This window comes from Haemaphysalis longicornis, unplaced genomic scaffold (assembly GCF_048455015.1).
Source record: "Haemaphysalis longicornis isolate Haplotype H1 unplaced genomic scaffold, Haemaphysalis longicornis Haplotype H1 scaffold_6, whole genome shotgun sequence".
Classification (NCBI taxonomy): Eukaryota; Metazoa; Arthropoda; class Arachnida; order Ixodida; family Ixodidae; genus Haemaphysalis; species Haemaphysalis longicornis.
In genome coordinates, this window is record NW_027526407.1 from 62,514,341 (window position 1) to 62,529,313 (window position 14,973).

Below are 14,973 nucleotides of genomic sequence, written 5' to 3' on the forward strand. Positions count from 1 at the left end.
TGTACGTGTGTATCGAGCTTCTGATCACGAGCACATTCGATATATCGAACGCCGAGCCGCAAGTGCCTCTGCAAGTGCACTTCTGAAGGTTCGGAAGGTTCGGGCCCATGTCCGCTGGTTAGAGGATGCGGTGTCGGGTAGCTTGGATGCATTCAGCAGCATGGCAACGAGAACGCGGCGAGTTATTGGGTGCGAAAGGCAATAAAGGGTGAGGGGAAACCGACAGGAAGCGCTCGGTTTCTGGATCTTTTTCAGCGTGCGGAAGGGGTTACCAGTGGTGGTTCACAGAGGGCGACCGATGTGGAGTGCTGTTTGTTTGTTTTGTCGAAACAAAACTGTCGGAATAAATAATTTTGTCGGAATAAATAATAAACGGAACGGAACGATTCTACACCAGTCTGTATGCCAGCGACGTTATATCAAGGCAAATCGCTAAGAGTACAAGCTTAGCTTGCGATGTCCCACTAGTAACGAAAGAGGAAAAGCTGCAGGTGGTGATGGCTCAACCGTAAATCTTTTAAATGAGGGAGGAGATGTTGTTCTGGAAGAGCTCGCTATATTGTTTTTGGAGTACTTGAACACAAACAGTGCCCAAAGCCTGGAAAAACGCCAATATTATTTTCATTTATTAGAAGGGAGATCCCAAGGACCTCAATAATCACATATGAATCACCCTACTGTCTTTTGAGTACTAAATTTTTACCTAATTTATAGTTAGCCGCATAGGTGACAGTCTGGATTTCCAACAACCCAGAGAGGAGACTGGGTTTAGGAAAGGGTACTCAACCATGGGTCCCAATTGTGTTGTCAATGAAGTGATAGAAAAATCCTCAGAATACACTCCATTTCTTTACATGGCATTTATGGGCTATGAGAAAGTGTTTGATTTCGTGCTCACCGCAGCCGTTCTAGAACCACTAAAAAATCAGGGAATAGAGGAGACCTACGTAAGACACCTAGAAGACATATATAAAGAATCCACGGGCACGATAACCCCAGACAAGCGAAGCGGTAGATTCCCGATTCGGAAGGGAGTAAGACTGGGACGTACCATTGCGCCAAAACTATTCATAGCCTGTCTGGAATGGGCGTATAAAAGCTTGAATGCGAAAACATAGAGTTAAGGCTAAATGGGGAATACTTGAATCATTTGAGGTTTACGGAGTAAAGTATTGCTTAGTGAGACTTCAGAACACACGCAAACAATGCTTGAGGAACTGCAATACGAATCATGGCCATGGGGCTAAAAATAAGTAGCAATAAATCTCAAGTAATGCAGAACAAGCATGCGAGAAAGATCCTCTTCAGCTTAGGAAATGAAACGCTGGAATAAGTAATCAAATGTGACTACCGCGGGCAGATTCTTAATGCTAACCCCAACCACGAAAGAGCAATCTGGTGCAAATTAAGTATGGATTGTCGTGCACTCACCAAGCACCCCCAAATAAAGACAAGTTAGCACCTCTGTTACGCAAAAGCAAAATCTACAACCAGTGCGTACTGCCGGTTATCATGTATGCAGCTGAAATTCGGCGCCTAACTAAATAACTAGAAAGCAAACTTAGGTCAGCTCAACGGGCCATGGAAGTAAATATATTAGGAGTAACACCCAGGACAGAAGACCAGCTACCTGGATCACAGAACAAACTGGACTAGAAGCTATCATAGTTGAAAAAAAGAAAAAGAAATGTACTTCGACTGACCATGCAGTGAGGCGGAATGACAACCGGTGGATAATTAGGGTAATAGAGTTGATACCAAGAGATGAGTCTGGAAGAAGGGGAAGGCTGTTAATCCGATGTTAACATGAAATAAAGTAATTCTGGGGTGAACAGTAGACTCGAGCAGCGCAGGACAGGAGCAATTGGAGGTAACTGGGAGAGCACTCGTCCTTCAGTGGACCTGTATATGCCGATGATAATAATGATGATGATGACGACGATGATGATGATCAGTATTTTTTGCTTCCTATGTGCTGTTCAGGAACGTATGTGTGAATAATGTCGACAACTTTACCGCTGTCGTTCTAACCGGCTTAATTAGGTGGTTTGAAAATTGATTTCGTAGTAAATCATCCTTGTGGTCATCTTCAATTAAGGCCGCCTGAAGGCAACCTTGGGCGGTATTACTTCAGAAGAAGGGCGAGGACAGAATTCAGCAACAGCGGACGCTAGATAGCAGAAGGTATATAGCGGGTCAAGTTGTAGCTGAAAACAATGACAACCCAAACATTATCAAAGGAACTGTCACCATTCATATACTAAGAGAAAGTTAAATTATCTCTGATTAGCTGCTCGGAAGTTAATGTTTTGTACTCTCAAACTATCTTATTCAGGTAGTGTATTGTATATTTCAATGGCTGTAGGCTAAAATTGTTTGTTGAAAGCCTTTTTTGTATCAAGAGTTCTGGGAACATGATTGATGAAAAAGAGGGCAAAGAACTCTATTGCGTAGTGAATACTCAGTATAATATGGTTTCTTTAGAAGGCAGAGTCAAGAAACTTTACATTGAATTTGGGAGGGTGGGGGGAATGTCGAATTACGACTTTTTTGTGATTGCGCGAACTATCCATTACATTTTGTTGTGTCAAGTTGCATCAGTCACCGTAAAGACTATTTATGTTTGGTGCGGTACGTCATTCTGAAGGCTGATATGGCCAGCGTAACATAAAATTTGCCGCTACATTTTGCAGGTATTTTTGAAACGGAGGTTAAAAGAAAAAAATTCGGCTGGATTGTCACTAAAACGTTTCTGGGACACAACGTGTGAGGATGGTGACACATCTCAGGCATATACGTCATGGAGTGTTGTTACTACTGCCAGCATACGTAACGCATGCGGTTTCTGTAATCGGAAGAACGTATTAAAAATCAGCAATATTTGTTTTAAAAAACTTGTGTATCAGAGACCATGGCACCTGCTGTAATAACGTTCACAGCTCAATTTCGCAGGTCTTTGCACAGAGCCGCATATTCCCCGCAAAAAGCGAGGTGATTACTGCAGGTTGGTAGGTGGAGAATACGCCGCAATGAGGTCAGTACGCAAACAAGATATTTCGCGCTGGATGATAAATACGTACGATATTTTGTGTGACAAGTGGGCCCCGGAAAAACCGCTACTGGCCTGGGAGGACGCACGGTTCTGTATTTTGCGCAACAAGGCGTCTTGCGAAGTATGCGCGTTTTGTTCTCAGTAGTATCTAAGGTACACAGTGCACCATTGCAGACTGTGGCAGCTGAAACAGGCAGACGACGGGGTAGCAGGAACTACTTCAGAGCTCGCCGTTCGGGAGGCCGGCGACACTTGCACGGGAAACTCAAAAATTACACAAAGTCCAATCTCTATGAATTGATATTCCAACTATGTTACTATGTCCTTGGCGTTTCTAAAGACATTACAGATTTATTATCATAAAGTCAAATCAATGAAAATAGCAAATCTGCTTATTTGAGCTGGTCTGTTGGAAGGCGCGAGTTGACCAGAGCTTTTCGTGACACGTATGCTGTCTTCTGTGGCCTACAATGCCTCCTATTATAATTATAGGATCGTTGATGCAACAAAGAAGTACACTTATGAAGGACTGGTTTGTACACGTTTCAACCGCCAAAGAAAAGAGATGTTAAGGATTGAAGCTCAACCTTTGACTTGTAATCGCTGGACACAGTTCTCTTTCTGTCACATTGTAAGCAGCAAAGAAAAAAGAGGCGAAGAAGGATTTCGAAACAAGTAGTCTGCTAGAAAAAAAAAACGAGAATCGTTACAGACGCAAAAGCGCACCCATTTATGATAACCGAAAGGTTAGGCAAAAAAGAGGCTTTTTTTATAGAATAGTTTGGGAAGCCTGAGCTTTCCAAGAAATACTCAACTTTAATAACATCCCCGTATGTTGTAGCAGTTACTTCTTGTCTAATATTTGTGTTTCCAGGATTTTTACTCTATGAAAAACACGCCCGTACCGTTTTGTACGAGTGTAATAAATGAGCGCTTTTATGAAACCCCTCGCTGCTCTCACAGGAACACTCAGGACTTAGTGACACCTGTTCGCAAAGTACTTTGCCGCAACAGTCATGCATCCGAAAACACAGCCCACGAAAGCTGGGGGGCGATCATCAAGAGGGCCATACAATTTGTAGCATTCAATATTTATCTTATAACCCTATCATATACGCCTATTGCGGTGGAAACCTCGCTTAGGGTCATAAAGAGATTTTGAAAAAAAATTGTGTTTTTTTGGGTATTTAGAGCTGCGGAGACTTGGTAATCAAACTATGCACAGCCATTCGTTGCACAACGCCGGCAAATAGGTACAAAAATGCAGTTTTGGTTTTACCGTGGCTTTCCTCTTCAAATGGTGAAATAATGGCATATTAAGAAGTTAAATAGCCAATCATAGCTCCCTGCTGTCTCCACAGCATGTCGGCGTAAATCCGGCGCGCAAATGGTCAGGAAGCTACAACATCGTCGCCATGATGGAATTTACCTGCAAGTGAACAGGTGTCGTCTGGTCTCTGACTTTACTGATCAACATAGACGATCTCCCACTAAAGAACCCGGGCGAGTGCGCAGACAGAAGTTACCATGCTTAAAGTACACTGGGCATTTGCAAACTGTTTAGGCTGCTTCGCGTGTCTTCAAACTGTCGGTCTCCTAGCCGGTATTTTCGCTCAATCTGGCCGACGTCTGTCGCACATTGGCTCTAATGTGACTTACGCGAACGTGAACTTTCTGACCGGAAGAGATAAGTGACCGAACGCTTTTATTTGTAATTTACTTCCACAACACGTTTATTGCAGCAACTTTGGCTAGTCTGAAATTAAAAAGCAACTAGTTTTTTACGTTTCAGCTTAACAATAACGAACGAGAAGCCGTCACACAGCGCGTCTAGCCCCCATCACGCATTTCGATTGCGTTCATTCAATAAGCAATCCTGCTAATGTTTTTTCGTCGATTGAAAATGCTCTCCTATGTCTGACTGCAGAAGCTTTCAACCGTAAGTTGCCTGTGAAAACGCCAAGTACATTGGAATTTGTGATTACGTACAAACCTGCATGATGGGCTACAAAGACGAAGCATCTCTTATGCTGCAGTTTTCAGGTGCGCGCGCTCTCTATTTAAAGGAGCCATGAAGAGAAAACGCAAGTTTGGTTCATTCTAAAGATTGCCTCTTTATAAGCATACTGACACCTCTTTTAACGTGAACTCCACTGAAATAAGCTACATAATTAGGAAAAAAGGGGAACGGCCATGCGACCCACAAGCTCATTTCCCGCAACATAACGTACGATGTCATACCAGCCAGCTCTGCGATTGGCTGAGTGCGGCAAAAGCCAACGCAGATTAGGCAGAGCGTATAAACTTGCCGAACGAGCTATTTGCGCTTAAATATAGGGCACATTCTTTTTATATAAGTAAGAATGGTGCGACAAACGGTGGAGTTGCGAAAGCACAGGTTAACATAGAAGTAACGGTGCGTACTCCTGGTAGTACTGCGCGTACTATGCTTGGTTCAGCTGCACAGGACTGCGGGGCTTTGGGGTTGTCTCAGACGGCACTGGCTGATTGATGCAAGCAACGGTGTCTTACGTGAACATATCTGTCGAGGGAGAACTATGTTTCACGAAACTATTATTTTCTCCCTTAACAAAAACAATGCAGGGTTGAGTACGGTCCAATACAAACCAAAGGCAGAAACGGCTTGCCACGGTAAACAAAGCTTCCCACTGGGCTGCAGACCGGTCGGTTCCCGTGATGTCATTGCAGACAACGAAAACACACAATTTAGCGGGAAAATCAAAATTTAAACCTAAATAATTAAGCTCTCAGTGAGTAAAGCATTGTTTGAATTTGGACAAGCGCTGGGGCACTATAAAACACGAAATCTTTTGAATAACACAAACTTGTATTTTGTCTTCACGGCTTCTTAAGTGGTGGGGTGGGTAAAAAAATGTCCGACTTCAATGCAGGCTGGTCCGCGGCCGCAAGTGGGAATCATACGCAGGGCTACATGTTTCGCTTAAACGGTTTTATGCAGTTTGAAACGAAAAAAGAAACATTCCGAAGAGAATCGGCCAAATAACGGGAACCTGAGCAGCGAACCAGCACAAACAGCCCGGAGGTCCGAGTTCTGTGCAATGTTTGTTATAGAACTTACGCCATTGAAGCAATCACGCTGACGGTCACGTGGATAAAAAATTTTTGTGGCACATAATAAAAACTGTATTATTTTTAAAATATCCAGTCCACATTTTTATAAAATGATGTACAGATAAATAGTCTAACTTTCGTGTGTCATTAACACTGCGTCACTGCTAAATGTAGCGCTGCCGGCCGAGGATATCGCATGGTCGCTTGTGATGCGCCTGAAAACGAGCATTTCAAAGCATCTCGTAACTTCAATAAGCAAGGAATTGTGAAAATATTTCGGATGCATGTTCTTGAAGGCTTGTTTAACCAGACAAATTTGCGCAGAGGGAAATGCAGTTTTTCTTCACGTCCTCTTCAGCGTTTCTCCAATGTGAATGAGTGATTTAACTGTGGTGTACGTTAATTCGTTTAAGTGGTCCCTGTTTTCGTCTAGAGTCTACATCAAGTTTTGTACTATAGTCCTTTTGCCGGCCGCTTTTCTGATGGATGTGAAAAGCAAAAACGCCTGCGTGTACGAGATTTCGGCGCACTTTAAAGATTCCCAGGTGGTCGAAATTAATCCAGAGCTCTCCACTACGGCGCGCCTCATCGCGTGCCTTGCGTTGGCACGTTAAACCTTACAATCAATTAACTTTATTCCTTTTTTGTTTTTTGTGCATAAATTAACTTTTGATCCTTTAACGGTATAACTAATGATGATGACCATGGCGACGATGATGGCACTGGCTACTTCAGCCAGTGAACTGTGTCACTGATGCATGTTGAATTCAGAGTACACCAATAATAAAATTTAAGACAATTCTCATATACAGAGAAACAAATTATGACTCAAAATGCAGTGAGATTTTCTTGGCCCAATAATTCCGCTCATTGAGAATCCACTTTATATTGCACTGTCTTGACAGTGAAGGTGCTCTTGAATACAACAAATACTGAGGGAGACGACAAAGGTTTTGTTATTTCCCTTACATACCCGTCGCTTCAAAAGTTTTTGTTAGCACCATATATGTTGAAATGTATTACCTTGATGGCGAGCCATAATCTCCTGGAAATCAAAGCATAATCAATTGTTGAATTTTTTTTCTTAATTTTTATGAGCGCACACCCATGCCCTTTGCCCGCACTGATTCGATCCCGGAGGTCCAAAAGAGGTTGTAGAAGCTCTTTTAACAACAATTTAAGGCTTGGTATTGGCATGATTAAACTAAGAAAAACGTTCTACTCATTAACTTCATCATTAGGGAGAGATTAAAAAATAGCAGACATAATACCACAATATATGGTTGCAATAAAGGAAGCGACTGTCTTCGGCAAAAAGGAGTAAAATGAGGCAATTGTAAAAGACTAAATGTATTAGAGTTAAGAACCTCCTCTTACCAAAAGAGGAATGAATTGGTTGCTCGCTCAAATAAGAAGCATTTGTGTTTCAATCTCGAGTATTACGAAACGATCGCGCTGGGATATTCTGTTTCACAGTTTGTTCCCATAAAATATAAAACTACCTAACAGTTAAAATAATCTGAGGTGTTGATAACGTGGTTCAGTATATTGACACATTGAAATAACTAGCCATGTGACGACAAACAATAATCGAAAGCAGGTAATTGTATTCAAATTTGTCATGTGCAGATGAATGAGCACGTGCCACTCTACGCACGTATTAAAAGAAATCATACTGAGCGTTTTATGCGAATATTTTACAGCTTTTTTGCAAGCATAAAAGGGACGCTAAAACGAAATTTGCAAGCTCTTGTTCTTGCTTCGACTGCGTAGACTGGCTCAAAAACACTTTTAATAGTTTTTCCGTCCATAAGGCTATAGTTATTTTATAAAGACCTAAAGAAGAAAAACTACCATGCGCAGCTTTCAGCGCCCGCACCAGGTGTAGCAGTGACACCCGTACAACGTGTTGACATGATTGGACGAAGTACAATTTCCAACGAGTCTCGGTTTCCGTTCCGTGAAACAACATGATTGACATCCGCGTTATGGTTGTATGGGCATTCTCGATATCTCAGTAATCGGCATGCCGCGCTTCCGCTATGCTGTCGGCTGTAAAATACATCTTATAAGCATACCAGCATGACTTGGAATTGTAGGAATCACTAACGGGGGCCCTCGTAGTAGCTGAACGCTCTCCGCGCCACCACAGACGCACAAATTCAATGCGCTTCCCAACCCACTTACGGAGTTTCCCTGAGTTGCGCCTGTATCGTAAGAGACGTGTTCGCGCCAGGCCAAGATTCCGCTGATTCGGGACTGTGCCGGCTAACAATCGGTGCTTATGGCAACACCACGCTAACGAGAACTCGCCTGCGCGTCGAACTCGGTATGCACGCGTTCTGCTAACTCGCTCGCTCATGGAACAATGAACATTACAGTGATAAAAATGTCAATTGAGTATACAAAACATTGTCCAAAGCATATTAATCAAGCTAAAAAAACAAGAAAGCGTGGGCTGTGGAAGATTCCAAGATGCGAATCGCACAACATTGCACTTCATGCTCCTTACCACTCCCCATAAGCTAGCGCTGCGAGGAGAGTAAATATACACTATATTGCAGAAACTCCTGTGGTACAGATTGAACTTTCCACCATGTCCATAGCAGTGTACTTTCCTGTTTAGCCGTGTGAGAGCGAGGAGAGTGAGAGCGCGCTGCGCCAACCGGCAGCTGTTTGGGAGAGAGTGTTCGCTATCGGAGAGAGGAGAGGAGGAGAGGCGCAGCTGTGCGGACAACGCCGGACAGACGCAGGAAGGACAGAGGGGCGAGCATGAGATGCGCTGCATCTAAAACATTGAACAACAGCGCCACACGGCTTTCCGCATCATTGACGACGACGGTATCACACTTCCCGCTCGCAGAAGTGTATTCGGCAACGTCATGAACTATACATTTCAGGACTATAAAGGGATAGCCGAAGGCAACATGCGGTTACTTCTAGACAAAGGTATCTGCATCGCGAGGGCATTTGTAAAGCTGGATAATGGGTGCATGCCCGTCTTGCTTAAAATTTCTGCAATGAACGTCGATATCTCGTGAAAGATACCTACATTGCATTCATTCAAGAATTCAAGAGGTCGCCGTGGTAACACACCTGACTACGCTAAGCACAGCGCCAGCAGATTAGAATAGACAGGCGTCATTCTGCGTGTCAAAGTTAACCAGAACCTTTCCGCAACGCAGAAAAATGCTTTAATGGGTGTCGGCAACGAATTTTCTTACTGCTTCGTCCCGACGTCCAAAGACCGTCATACTCATGAGACGAAGCACCCCATCCTAACAGACGAATCCGCGCGACCTGTTCGCCCGAAACCTTACAGGATGTCCCCGAAGAAGCGTGAAGCAATAAAACAGCAAGTCCAGGAATTGCTAAACGATGATGTCATCCGGCCTTCGAAGAGCGCATGGGCCTCTCCCGTCGTAATTATGCGGGAAAAAAGACAACCCTCTTCGCTTCTTCGTTGACTACCTCCAATTAAACATTATAACAAAAGGAGGTGTTTATCCGCACCCAAGGATCGACGACACGTTGCACCGGTTGTGCGATGCCAAATTCCTCTCGTCCCCGGACTTGAAGTCGGGATATTGGCAGACGAAGCCGACGAGCGTGAGCGCGAGAATACGGCATTCGTGACACCGGACGGCCTCTATGAATTCAAGGTGCTACCCTTCAGCCTCTGCTCTGCGGGGGCTACATTCCAGCGCATGATGGATACCGTCCTCCGTGAGGTGAAATGGCAGACCTGTCGTGCACACCTGGACGACGTGGTCATTTTCTCCGGTTCATTTGACGAGCACTTGTCACAGGTCAGAATGGTCCTGGGAGCTATCCGCTCTCGAGATTTTATTTTTTTTTACATACTGCAACCCAAGAGGGCTATCGCAGGGGTGGGTAGGTACAATGCATAAGATAAAAACAATGTAAGGTCACAAACGCCATTATACAATAATATTCAAGTGCTATCAAGTTCGTACACAAATTCATCATATCAGATAACATGTTGAGCCGGGAAGAGAATTCCATTTTGCTATTGTATAGGAAAATATACTGAACTTGAAAATATTAGTGCACGCAAAATACGGGATAACGTTGAGGGGTGCCAACTACGCGTTGTGGATGGTTTAGCGAGAACGACGTAATGATTATCAGAAAGGCAACAGTGTGAGTTGACAACACAATGAAGAAACTTCCGTGATTCGGTATTGCGACGCGCAGCTAAACGTGTAAGACCTAAGGAATGCAGTGCAATTGTCGGTGAAAATTCTGAGTCAAAGCGACAACAGATAAAGCGAACGGCTTTCTTTTGTACAGATTCCATCTGGTTTATTTCGCATTGCTTATGCGGGGTCTATACTGGCGATGCGTATAAGAGCATTGGGCGTATTAGCGACCTATAACCAATCAGCTTTATTTCCCGAGTGCTCCAGCCAGCGGGCGGTGCTTTAGCCAACTTTTTTCAGTGCCATATTGTGATAGAATTTATATGTTTTAAAAAGGGCAAATGTGACGTAAAATTAACTCCGAGATATTTGTATTCATTCACGGTATGAAGCGATTGTGCGTTAAATGTGTTACTGAAAGCGGTAGGAGATGTGCCATTTGTAACCCTTATTGTCACGGTTTTACGAAAGTTAATGTTCATTTGCCATGTTTCCGGCCATGAACAAAAATGCGAAAATAATTTTTTCATATTTAAGTGATCTTAAAACGAGAGAGTCTTCGAATATAATACACAATCGTCCACCTAAAGCCGTATCGTTGATATCATATTAATAGGCAATTCGTAATGCATAAAAGAAAAAGCAAAGGACCTAGCAATGACCACTGTGGAACCACTGATGAAACCGGTACAATATGCAGGGATACTTTGTTAAATGATACAAACTGTGTACGCTGAGTAAGGAAGCTCGATATCCAACCAAGCAGCTGCGGAATATAAATACTAGCGTTTAATTTTTGGCGACAGTTTGGTATGAGATACCATGTACAACGCTTCAGAAAAGTCGATGAATATAGCATCATCCTGGGTACCCTTATCTAATCTATGGCAGCTATCGTGAGAAAACGCGGCTAATTGGGTCAGTGTGCTGATTTGACCATTAAGCCAGAAAAGTGTCATAAAGGGTTCGAAGAACTCAAATTTCTTGGTCATATCGTAAGTGCTGCGGGTTTTCGTCGGGATCCAGAGGAAACAACGGCCGTCGCGTCATTTCCCTACCGAAAGTATAAGGCTGTGTGACGCTTTCTGGGCTTTCGCGCCTATTACAGACGATTTTTGGACGGGTTTTCAGATATCGCCGAGACATTGAGCCGATTTATGAAAGATGATGGGCTGTTCTTCTGGAACAATGACCAACAACAGGCATTCGACACGTTGCGTAGACGCCTACAAAGTGCTGCAGTTCTAGCCCCCTTCGATGACGCCTCTCGAAAGGTTCGCGAAAGGCAGCCAGCACAGCGTTGCTGATTGTTTGTCACGGGTGAACAAAAGGTTGCTTGTGAACAAAAGGTTCCCAAAACGTTAACCAGAAGAAAATAAAAGCTTTACAGAAGGTTTGAGAGAGAGATAGAGAGAGTTCCTGGAGAGCCGTGTCCGCACGCGTGAGGAGCAATGGATTCGATTGGATTGAATGGAATTTGGATTTGCATTGAGTTAGATTGAATTGGATTGGTTTAAATTGAATTGAATTGTATTGGATTGGATTGGACATCGTTTTAGCAGCAGTAAGCGCTCTCACAGGTAATTCACGGTAAGAACGATCCCCAGTTGCTTCGCCCACTCATCAGGATTCACTTTGTGGAGATGTGTGAATTTTTTTTAACCAACCTTACATGCACATGTGCTCTGAAGGCTGCTGTGACCGTGTGAAAGGACATTGATCTTCTTCTGCGACAAAAATAGACCGCGTCAAAAAGATGCCGAATTTTTCACTGCTCGAGCAAGGGGTGCGCATTCGTTCTCAGAGGTCCCCAATTATCCGGAGGCCTGCCGGAACGCGACCGTACGGTGCTGCCACCCTGATTTTCCACCCTGGATCTCTCGCTGGAAGCGTGTCCGCAAGGTTTAAACACGATAGTCTTTGTTGGGCTATTTAAACGCGATAATTTTGTTCTATCTATCCGAGTCTGTCCGTCTGTTTCCTTTTCTGCCGTACATCGCATGTTTACCAACCCCCTCGGCAATCAAACACCGAAAGGCGTCATCGTTGTCTCTGCTATGCCCCTGCTACTCAGTTTTCAGCTCCGACTCCGCCACTTGCGGTGCCAAAATTCCTACAAGATCAGCTGATGGTGGCCCGTCATCGTGAGCCTCCACTTGCAGTGGGTATGACTTGACGTGCTTTGTAGCAACGTCGCCTTTGTGAACTGCCCCTTTTTCCTTTAGTAAACTGACCCCGTTCGGGACGGAAGCCGTTTCCAATACTTTCCTGAATTCGAAGGTCCCACCAAGAAGGGCGAAACCAAAGCCCACACACTATCGCGCCCAGTGAAATCTTGGCCTCTTTTGGGAGCCTGAGATAATTCTTCGTGTATCTTTTTTAGTCACCCCTTCGCCTCCTGGGTTCGTGGCACTCTCCGTGGTAGCGTCCTTCGCAACCCACTCAGGTGCTTGTTTTCTCGGAAGTGCGTCAAAACGAAAGCACCTTTCGCGCAACATCTGATCGGGCCTGTTCGAAACAAGGTGCCGGTATTGTCGAAAAAGCCGTGGCGATACCGCCGGCTGAATGATCACTGCACAAATGGGCCTCCCATGCTAATTAGCAATCGGCAGGCTCCCGCTCCGCCCTGCTACAGCCTGTTTCAGCCAAAGATTATTTCCCATCAGGTGATGCGGCTCGACGTAAGAAGGTTGGATCATGTCTACCGTCACTGCGGAGTCACGAATTACGGGCACGGTTTGTCGTTGACTACGAGCTCGCACACGTAGCGCTCTAGTTGTTCCCTGGTGTCCTCGCTCTGGTCTACTACGTGAAAGACAAGCTTGTCGTTTTTGGAACTCGCAGCAAAATGAACTGCCTCGCCACAGTTGTAACACGAGGAATCTTTGAGAGTCTCAAAGCCCTTTTTCGGCGCAGGGCAACTGCAGCTTTGCCCTTCTTGTTTACTTGACCATTTTTTCTATCCGACACTTGGACACCATTACCTACATCTATTTTCTGTGAAGCTCGGCCTTTTGGTCCCGACCTACATGGCCTCTGCCAGAAATCTGTTTGCACATCCTCGGGCCCCTGCATATTGCGAATTTCGACCAACTCGTGGGTGGGCTGAGCTGTCCTGTCAACAGTGTTTGCATCCAGCCAATCCTGCACCCAGTGACTCACTCTTCCTGGTAGTCGGCGATAAATCTGTTCCTGACCAAAGCACTCAACCACCTTGCTTTGCTAGCCGAAAGCCGTCGCTTCTTGAGCCACTCTTCCATGTCGGCCCTCAGCTTACGGGCTAATTCCGAATATCATGGGCTCTTAGCTCTATACGCCTCACGGAATTTCCGGCGAAACGCCTCAAACGTTCTACCGCGTGGAAATGCGGTCGAATCTGCACTTATGCAGGAGGCTCCAAATAACCATCTGGTAATCCTTCGGCTCCTTTTTAGGCAAGCGGGCCATCACGTCGGAAACCTCGCTCAGCAAAGTGGCCTAGTCTCGCCGATGAACTGGGCCCTCCCGCAGGTATACTATAAATTGGCAAAAAAAGACCAATGTCCTCTCCTACCTTGCAGGGCTGCATTAGGTCACTCATTCCAAGCGTAAGTCACTCAGTTACCGCTGACTCCACACTGCTGTCAATTTGACCTCTAGTGCGGGACAATTCTAGCTCGAGCTGCTGGAGCTGTATCTGCTGCTTTTTTTCCTTCTGCTGGAACCTCTCTGGCTCAAACTTACGCTCTCGTTTCTCTCTCCCGAGTCTCTGTAGTCAGTTCATTTCTTCCTGCCGAACCCTTTGTCGTTGGCACTCAGGCTCTGGAGCTTGGCATTTATGGTCTCCAACTCATCAACGAGCTCAATGCATTGCGGCAGCTCGTCATCGTCAATCACAACAGGGAGTGTAGCCCGTACAACCTCTTGCGTTCTCAGCGCGTCTGAAACATCAGAACGTAACTCTTTTACAGCCTTGAACAACTGCAGCTTTGTGAACGCTTTCAAATTCCTGGCTGTCAGAAATACAACTTTTCCACTGATACAAAATAAGCGTGTGTGAATAACCCACTCGACAAAGACACAAGCCCTACTAGCAGTGAAGAATAGTTCGAAGCTCCTTGTACATCCGTGATACTGGATGCGCACCACCGGTACCAGTTGTTAAATTGGCCAAGGCATCCCCGAACCAAGCTACGCCGCCTCCGTCTATTTCCACTTGAGAATACACCAATCAAATGGGAACGGCAGTGCAACCTGAAAGGTTATTAACTTTGCATTAAACAAAACCTGCACGGCGAACACCTAAGGAAACTAGTTGTCGATGAAAGCACGGTAACGAGTAGCAGTGCGGTTTCAGAAGGATTTAATAATTATTTTGCTATGGTGACTGCTAAATTAATGCAGACTCCGTCAGGGAAAGTATTGCTTGACCCCATGAAAGGCATAAACATTGCTAGATCACTTTTCCGCAACCAGTAAACACACATGAAACTTCTCAGTTAATTTTATATTTAAAACCAAGTGCATATATGGGCTATGATGAAATTTGGTTTCACTGCTGAAAACGAGCGCAACACATCGTTATTCAAGAAAAACCATACAGAAGGCCGATTGCATGGACTGCTCGCTGTGCACTGTATATCTTGAGGCTGGCGTCTAGATTTTCTGCATGTACTTGGTAAATGT